The following is a 10,000-nucleotide window of genomic DNA, read 5'->3' as shown; positions in this document are numbered from 1 at the left end:
TTTGATTTACAGTTTCCACAAAGTATTAGAACTCGGCCATATAAACTTAACAGACTTAACTATTATAGGGTAATGTGAAGTACTTGTTTTCTACCCATATAGACCATGTGAGCATTAGCCCTACTAATGGAATTAGGTCCACACAATGACAGAGAACAACTCTGATGAGGGTTGGGAAGTGAACTTATGACTTTCGGGTTTGATCAGCGTTGCTCTACCGACTGAGCTACAAGGAGCAGGTCATGGGAGAGTTTTTCTCTGTCCTCATAATTTTGGGCCTGTTACACAGGAAATCCACACAATGTTGAGGTATTCCACGTGTATTTCTACAGTGTCCAGTCCTCTGGCGCATTTCTATAGGAAGAAGAGTAGGAGGAGGAGCAGTCGTCACTCACATGGCTAGTGCGCGGCTTTCGATGACTTCAACGTCTGTTTTTACTTTCCTCTGATCGGTGTAGCTATAGCTTTAAATATCCGTAAAAGGGAGCACTGACAGAGAGAGGGGGGTAAAAGGCGCACCGTCGGCTTCCATTGATACCAGTTTGAATTCGTAACTGAAGGAACTACCGACGTTAAATAAAGTGACTTTACCTTTACCTTATATGTAACAGGCCCAATTCCATTAGTAGGGCTAACGGTCACATGGTTTATATGAGTAGAAAACTAGCACTTCACATTACCCTCTAATAGTTAAGTCTGTTGAAATATAAGTGCTTCACGGTCAACTTTTGCAAAAACGTAACCCTTCCTTGTACGTATAAACTTGCGACTCTATTGTTTTGTTATTGTTTTGTCAGAGTAGCCTATGTGCACTTGGGCGATGGTTAATAAACTTTAGCTGGGAGCCTGTTCTGAATCTGCCAACTGCGAAGGATAAAACGGAGGCATTCTACAACAAAGCGATCGATACCCTTATGCCAACTCAGAAGGTCAAACTTTGCTCCTCAGATAAGCCCTGGGTGTCGAGCAGAATGAAGGCGTTGGTCTACAGGAGACAATGGGCGTTTAAGACTCATGGCAAAGACTCAGCCGTGTTTAAGATGTATCGCAAAAGAAACTTAAGTCAATATCAAACAGTTTCAATCTGTATTAAGATTGCAGGATTTTCTCACGTATTCGTATAGCACATGTACAAAGGCGCGTACGAAACCTTGAACACCCTTTAATTTAAATTAAACAGCCGAAAAGTTACATGGTTGAAATGTTGCGTTTGAAGTGAAGCAATTTGAAATCATCGCAGGCTTTAAAGTATATTTCACTGAGGAATTTTTTTTTTGCTCAAAAGACATTAATGTTTTAGTTCTCTGTACGTTTATTTATAAACAACTTAACGAAAGGGCAATTCTTTTTTTTTTTTTTTAAAAATAGGCATACCAATGAAAATCAGTAACTTTCGAGCACCTTTTTCAAAAGTCGAGCATTATTTAAGCACTTCTTTGCCATTTTTGAAGCACCATTTTCCACTTTGCCAGCCCAATCGGGATAGACCTATCGTCAAGTCATTTTTGGGCAAACTTCAGAAGGCCAAAAAACTAGGAAACACCAGTCACCTTATAGCCTAATTTTTAATGATGGAAAGCTTAACTATCATAGATTTGTGCTATAAAAAAAACCACTTTAAATAAGACCTATTAGAAGAGAAATAACGATTTTTCCAAAAGTGTTGAAAATCGCGATTTTTGGCCAAATGGCAAAAACAAACAAACAATGAAATGTGATGTACCACAGGGTAGTTCCCTTGGTCCTCTTTTATTCTTACTTTATATAAACAACATTTCTACTGCTCTGATAAACTGAACTTTAGGATTTTTGCTGATGACACTAATTTCTTTGCTTCATCACCTATTCGAGATCTTGAAAAACTAAATAACGGAGATCTGGCTGATATTAAAGAATGGTGCGATCTAAACAGGCTCTATAAATATTAAGAAAACTAATTACATGATTGTTAAATCCCCTAAAAAGAAATCAGAAAACATAAATGTTAAATTACCAAATAAAGATGAAAACAGTGAAATACGGACATTTATTATATGGAGGAGAGTGTTTTACTGGGAACTAGACCACTCGTAGATTCCATACGCCACTTCATCCGCGACCCGAGTGGCATATTTTCCGTATGTCACCTTTGTGAGTGTCGTATCGTTCAATGACGTCACGATTCCCGCCTTTTGCTTTTGTTGAATTGGTTTCTCGTGTCGCGTTTGTTGTTTAGAATAAAAGCATGGATAAAATCGGAAATATTCAATATTTAGTCTCTATATAATAAAAAGAACATTACACGTTGCCTCAAAGATATGAATTTTATGTTCTCGTGGCAAGAACAATATCTCACTCGTTCGCTTTACTCACTCCTGAGATTCATATCTTCTCGCCACCGTGTAATACCCTCTATGTAAAAACTAGCGATAAAAAGCTAAACTTCCGACGTTTCAGCGAGTTCATAACGGTCAACACTAATTTCCATCCCCAAAACTGACATTGGACATTTCGTAACAATTACACGACGCATTATGCCATGTTAATATTGACAAGCTTACCGCTCTAAAAACAATGAAAACAAGCAGAATGACAGCTTTAGTTCATCAAGAAATAGCGTTTCTAAGCTATGCCGCACTGATCTACAGTATTTAGGTCTAAAAACCCCGTTGAAGAAGGTTAACTTTCAATTGTTTTGCTAGGTACTATTATGTCAATACTCTAAAAATTTCGACTTTCCGGGAGCTTGTCTCATTGGTCTAGAGGATATCGGAAACTGCAAGGTGAAGCCATCGATCCGGGTTCAACTCTTTGCCTCGCCTATTTTGAATCTTCTCAGCTTGTTTAAAATCTTTGTTTCATTGAAGTAGATTTGAAGTCTAAAGTAGACTGTACGTCGTATAAGTTGAATAAAAAGGGAAATGTCAGTTTGAGGGATGGAAAGAAGTGATGATCGTTCATAACAAGTACAACATACTCCAAATTTGCATAAGTGGAGGAGAGCTACACAAAGACTTTAGCTCGGATTGAATCTGTTTGCACGTTCAGCCGTGGTCGACGTGACTATGGTAGTGGAGAAGTAGACCTTAGACCTTACTCTCCATTTGGGGTGCTCAGTTTAGGAGGTGGGTGCCCATCCTGCTGTCAGTTTTAACATGGAGAAAGGATGGAATGCTTCCCTTTTAATACCTGTGTCAACTCAAGAGTTACTGACCAACGTTTGCAATGGTGTGAAATGGTATGAAATGACGTGACTCGGGTAGTCATACCATTTTTAAAATTCAAAAGATTTTCACAAGCATATGCATGGGCAAAGTCCCACCTCCCCAGGGGTTTAAAATGCACACAATTAATTAAGAGATCAGGCAACTTTTACCCCACACACCTCCTTACCTACTAGAAGTTTTAAGAAATCACCCATTTCATTGAATTATTTTGCATTGGTCCAGTCCCTCTGTGACAAAATATCACAAAATCAACATGTAAAACTTTAAAGTAAAGAACGTTCCATTTGTTTGGTTCCAGGCCCTAGCAAGAGTCCATCACCCAAGAGTTAGATTTACCCAAATTGTCCAAGTCGTCATCAGCGTCAGAAAAGTGTCTGGTTTTGAACCACATTTTGCGGGAAAATTTAACAATAAACAAATCGGCTAACTCAATGTTGTGCCCGATTCAAACCCTTTGGGAATAAAGCGTTTTGTTCCAGGAATTTCCGTCTCATTTAAATGTAACATTTATACTTTCCTAGGTTTTAGCTTATAGACATTTGCCTCCCGAAACAATCAATTTGCTTATTTAGCTTTGGCCAACCTTACAGAAACACAGAAAATACACATTCCCCGAGACTGTCACTTAATGATATTGTAAATGGAAAGTTGATATAGCAAGCTTAAGAGTATACATGTCACCTGAGAAACATATCGCAAAAGCTTGGAGTTATTTTCAAGGGCCAAAATAACACGACGTTTTCTATCAAGTGATTAACTAATCCTGGAACAGATGCTTACAAAACAAGGCACAAATGTAAGGACTTGAACAGTATCTTAATACTACTGAAATCTCATGGTACTTTAACTATAATTGGCATGATATCTTGTGTCTGACAGCTACTGAGGTATCAATGTTTGAATTGTTTTCAATAACTCATATAATCGAAGAAAGGAAAATAACATATCGACGTATCACAGTCCAAGTAAGTTTTTCACGTTTTGGACATCGTTTCTGAAAAAGAAAAACAAGGAAGAAAGAAACAAGTAGTGGATTAAATGCAAATAACGAATTTCGTTCTGATTGACAAGTAAATAATATAACGATTTTCTTAATTCATTCATTTAACTGTTTGTGCTAGAGTTAATAGCAACAGTTCCTATTCACTGCCACCTTGACATGTAGACTTGAAGACCTCAATAACTCACTTCACTTGACATAAGCAATCGACAATCACCGATCAGTTTCACAGTCACTCCATCATAACACGGGCTCAAACAGCTAGCTATCTGCAGGAAGCTGAAGTAGCTGACTCGGTGAATGCAGACAATATTTAATTTAGGTATTAGCCAAAGCAGTTCCAGTAAAAATATCCACTCTGGCAACCGTTTTTAAAGCCATTTCTTTGTGAAGAACGTTCCTGCTCCTTTCGACAACTTCCTGGTTAAAAAACATGTACAAAGTACAGCGATTCAGTCATTGAAGTTATATTTAAATAGCACTTACCATTCTTTTCGTGTTCGAGCTGCCCAAACTCAAAGGTGACATCATCGCCGATTAGCACAAATGGCGCCCAGTATTTTATGGCCGAATAATTCTTTGTCTCCTGAAGAGATTTCATAGCATGGTGAAGAGCTGTACTTGCACTTTTTCTATCTGCCAAGTGTTGGTAAAAACTCTTCATGAACAAGAAGGTCGCCTCGTCGTCGATTGCCCAGAGTGACACCAGTACAGACCGGGCACCAGCACACAGGAAAGCCCTGGCTATTCCCACAATACCCTCAGATTTTACCTCTCCCTGGCCACTATGACAGCAACTAAGCACAACCAGTCTTGCCTGAAGGTGAACTGCTTTAACATCGCTCAATGATAACATGTAATTTTCCTCTTCGGGGATCTTGGATGTGCGTTTGGGATTTGGGGCCAGAGCAATTTCTCCAGATCCGTCATCCCCATGTGCAGCAATGTGGATTAAGGCAACTGATTTCATTCTTCTCAGCACCTCAGCTTTGGTTGCATTTTTTCCTGTAAGAGGCACAGTCTGCAGAAGTTCTCCAATTATATCCACCTCTTTTTTCGCACACGGCAGCTGTCCATACATGGGTTCACCAGTGCCATAAGTGACTTCGCTCAAGCACGGATCGCCTACAAGCAGCGCTTCATTCTTACTTTGAAAGTCGTCAGGTGCTATAGTGATCAATTTTAAAGCAGTCAGCGAGGGAATTACACGAATCCTGACAGAGTCACTCATTGCAGAAAAGGGAGCCAGGCAAAAGTGTCCATCAGGAACAAACACCAAGTCATCACCCTGGATCAAGTCTGCTATAGGACTGACTAAGACATCATACAAAGGCTGCAAAGACTGCACAGAGAAGCTCAAAGACTGAAAAGTTTCTTCAACACTTTCCCTACTGCTCGAGAAATCGCTGCGTTGTCTGTCAAGCGAACGATTCTCACATCGTACAACGGTCCCCGCATCGATCTGTTTAAAAGTACTTTCCATCAGAGAACTGGCACTTCCACTTTCGATTTTCTTTTGTCTAAAAGTTATCCCGATATCATCTCTTAGAAACCAGAAGCTGATCGTGTTCCCTTCAAGTGCTGTGAAAACAGTTTGTGAAGGTAGATCTTTCATAACCAAAGAGATAGTTACCTTCATCATAGGGTTCTCGTCAACGCTGTATTGCATCTTTAAAATGTCTGCCAAAGCCTGTGCTCGTCCTTGCTCAGCAGCATACAAAGCTTCATCAACCTCTCCATTCTTCAACAGTGCTGTCCACAGAGCAGTGTACACAAACCCCTTTGTGTCACGAAAGCTTATTTTCCATGCATCCTCTGACTGAAGAAGACACCTAACATCATCAAAATAATAAACGCTTAGATGATAGTAATTAAGAGCTTTGCTCACGGAGCCAAAAAACTCATGAACATGACCAATATGATAACATGCGATTCCCAGCCCTATTGGGTCCTCTGTTTCCTGGCAAATACTAAGATGTTGATGGTGGTACTCTTTGGCTTGCTTGAAATTACCAAGACTTTGATAAGCATTGCCGAGATTGCCATAGGCTGCTCCTTCTCCGGCCTTGTCCCCTACCTCTTTTGCAATACTAAGACGTTAATGGTGGTACTCTATGGCTTGCTTGAAATTACCAAGACTTTGATAAGCATTGCCGAGATTGCCATAGGCTGCTCCTTCTCCGGCCCTGTCCCCTACCTCTTTTGCAATACTAAGATGTTGATGGTGGTACTCTATGCCTTGCTTGAAATTACCAAGACTTTGATAAGCATTGCCGAGATTGCAATAAGCTCTTCCTTCTCCGGCCCTGTCCCCTACCTCTTTTGCAATACTAAGATGTTGATGGTGGTACTCTATGGCTTGCTTGAAATTACCAAGACTTTGATAAGCATTGCCGAGATTGCAATAAGCTCTTCCTTCTCCGGCCCTGTCCCCTACCTCTTTTGCAATACTAAGATGTTGATGGTGGTACTCTATGGCTTGCTTGAAATTACCAAGACTTTGATAAGCATTGCCGAGATTGCCATAGGCTGCTCCTTCTCCGGCCCTGTCCCCTACCTCTTTTGCAATACTAAGATGTTGATGGTGGTACTGTATGGCTTGCTTGAAATTACCAAGACTTTGATAAGCGTTGCCGAGATTGCAATAAGCTCTTCCTTCTCTGGCCCTGTCCCCTACCTCTTTTGCAATACTAAGATGTTGATGGTGGTACTCTATGGCTTGCTTGAAATTACCAAGACTTTGATAAGCATTGCCGAGATTGCCATAGGCTGCTCCTTCTCCGGCCATGTCCCCTACCTCTTTTGCAATACTAAGATGTTGATGGTGGTACTCTATGGCTTGCTTGAAATTACCAAGACTTTGATAAGCATTGCCGAGATTGCAATAAGCTCTTCCTTCTCCGGCCCTGTCCCCTACCTCTTTTGCAATACTAAGATCTTGATGGTGGTACTCTATGGCTTGCTTGAAATTACCAAGACTTTGATAAGCGTTGCCGAGATTGCAATAAGCTCTTCCTTCTCCGGCCCTGTCCCCTACCTCTTTTGCAATACTAAGACGTTGATGGTGGTACTCTATGGCTTGCTTGAAATTACCAAGACTTTGATAAGCATTGCCGAGATTGCCATAGGCTGCTCCTTCTCCGGCCCTGTCCCCTACCTCTTTTGCAATACTAAGACGTTGATGGTGGTACTCTATGGCTTGCTTGAAATTACCAAGACTGCCATAAGCATTGCCGAGATTGCCATAGGCTGCTCCTTCTCCGGCCCTGTCCCCTACCTCTTTTGCAATACTAAGATGTTGATGGTGGTGCTCTATGGCTTGCTTGAAATTACCAAGACTTTGATAAGCATTGCCGAGATTGCCATAGGCTCTTCCTTCTCCGGCCCTGTCCCCTACCTCTTTTGCAATACTAAGACGTTGATGGTGGTACTCTATGGCTTGCTTGAAATTACCAAGACTTTGATAAGCATTGCCGAGATTGCCATAGGCTGCTCCTTCTCCGGCCCTGTCCCCTACCTCTTTTGCAATACTAAGATGTTGATGGTGGTACTCTATGGCTTGCTTGAAATTACCAAGACTGTCATAAGCGTTGCCGAGATTGCCATAGGCTGCTCCTTCTCCGGCCCTGTCCCCTACCTCTTTTGCAATACTAAGATGTTGATGGTGGTACTCTATGGCTTGCTTGAAATTACCAAGACGTTTATAAGCATTGCCGAGATTGCCATAGGCTGCTCCTTCTCCGGCCCTGTCCCCTACCTCTTTTGCAATACTAAGATGTTGATGGTGGTGCTCTATGGCTTGCTTGAAATTACCAAGACTTTGATAAGCATTGCCGAGATTGCCATAGGCTCTTCCTTCTCCGGCCCTGTCCCCTACCTCTTTTGCAATACTAAGATGTTGATGGTGGTACTCTATGGCTTGCTTGAAATTACCAAGACTTTGATAAGCATTGCCGAGATTGCCATAGGCTGCTCCTTCTCCGGCCCTGTCCCCTACCTCTTTTGCAATACTAAGATGTTGATGGTGGTACTCTATGGCTTGCTTGAAATTACCAAGACTGTTATAAGCGTTGCCGAGATTGCCATGGGCTGCTCCTTCTCCGGCCCTGTCCCCTACCTCTTTTGCAATACTAAGATCTTGATGGTGGTACTCTATGGCTTGCTTGAAATTACCAAGCCTTCGATAAGCATTGCCAAGATTGCCATAAGCTCTTCCTTCTCCGGCCCTGTCCCCTACCTCTTTTGCAATACTAAGATGTTGATGGTGGTACTCTATGGCTTGCTTGAAATTACCAAGACTTTGATAAGCGTTGCCGAGATTGCAATAAGCTCTTCCTTCTCCGGGCCTGTAACCCACTTCCTTAAAAATGGCTAAAGCTTCTGTGTAATTTGTTATGGCCTTATTAAAGTGAGCTGTGTCCTGATAGTATCTACCAAGTTTGAAATAGGCCAAACCCTTGCCTCGTCTGTCTCCCTCCTTTCTTGCAACACTAACTTCTTGCATATGCCGCTCCAAAAGGTCCAACTTTTTATCCACCATTGTTGATAATCAAAACCAGGAAGTTTTTCTCAGAAATCTGGGGTGCACCTAGAAGATAAATGAACGAAAAGACAATAGGTCCAATGCTCTGAGTACAGGATGCTAAACCGGCACAGCAAGGTTAATTGAACAGTAAGAGTGTAATATTCAATTTTCTGAAATTGACGTCAAACTCATAATTTTTTATTTCATGTCTAAATCTATCCAATGTCGAAATTGCTTGTTTTTTCGTCACTTTTTTTTCTGTCTAGATACCTGGTTACTCCACGTATTTTGATCCAGAGACTTTGAATGAGCTAATTGAACTGCTCACACGTTTTCATTGAGAAAGGCTGCTCGTCAGGACAGAATTGGCCGTTTTTATACCAGAGATGCATAATCCGGCCATTCAAATTATGCCTTTCCCTCTCTTTCTCCAGAAGCCAAAATCATTCCTTGGGAACCCTGATGAAGAAAAGCATTTTCTTTCAAAAATTTGGCTTAAGATAGTTATTTCCTCTCACTGCTCAATTAACCTTGCTGTGCCAGTTTAGCATCCTGTAGTCAGGACATTGAAACTATTGTGTTTTCGTATTTCTCGGCATTGTTTAAAAAAGTACGTACGCAATGCATACATGTGGGTAGCCACTTAGACACTGTTTAAGATTTGGGTACAACGATTTGCCCATGGCATTGTGATCCGATTTGGAGAAGTAATAACAAAAATTGCGCCTGCCCACACGAATGGGCATCACACATGGCAATGAAAGGGGAGTGCGGATTAACCCTTAACACCGGCTAAAACCAAACTAGAATGCAAAATTACAAACTGGAATGTTTGATTCAGTACAGTTTTAACCAATAGGAATCAAATATCCAGTGGTGGCTTATCAGTACTGAATCAATCGACTGTTTCATACCCTCTCCGCCAATCGTAATTCTTGTGATGACAAGTTGTCTGGCTCAAATCAAACCACAACTGAAGCAGTTTTGTCCAAGCCAATGAGAAGCAACCACGTTCCAGGGTTCTCCTTATTAGGCGGTAACCGGTAAAATCTACCGCTTGTAAGAGCACTTATTACCGCCTGCAAATGCTCAGAAGTCGCTTAACCGTTGCAGAACGTCCAACATTAACCAAATGCTTTACCGGTTTGAAAAGGCCCCAGCCAGTTGTGCTGAAAACTAGGGAGAGCCCTGTGTTCGTGCCAATTTTTTTACACATTATTTATTCTTTAATTTCTTTATGAACATAAAGCAATCTTTGACTCACCGTCA

The 10,000-nt window shown here is 41.2% G+C and overlaps 2 pseudogenes; one reads left to right on the top strand and one right to left on the bottom strand.

Moving 5' to 3' along the window:
* Nucleotides 1–10,000, top strand: part of LOC137996205 (organic cation/carnitine transporter 2-like) — a 329,899-nt pseudogene that overhangs the window by 23,184 nt on the left and 296,715 nt on the right.
* LOC137997903 (tetratricopeptide repeat protein 28-like) overlaps nt 1,145–10,000 on the bottom strand; it is a 220,632-nt pseudogene continuing 211,776 nt past the window's right edge.

This window comes from Montipora foliosa, chromosome 3, assembly GCF_036669935.1.
Source record: "Montipora foliosa isolate CH-2021 chromosome 3, ASM3666993v2, whole genome shotgun sequence".
NCBI classification, from domain to species: Eukaryota; Metazoa; Cnidaria; class Anthozoa; order Scleractinia; family Acroporidae; genus Montipora; species Montipora foliosa.
The sequence above is the reverse complement of the archived record's forward strand: the minus strand, read 5'-3'. Positions and strand labels throughout refer to the sequence as shown.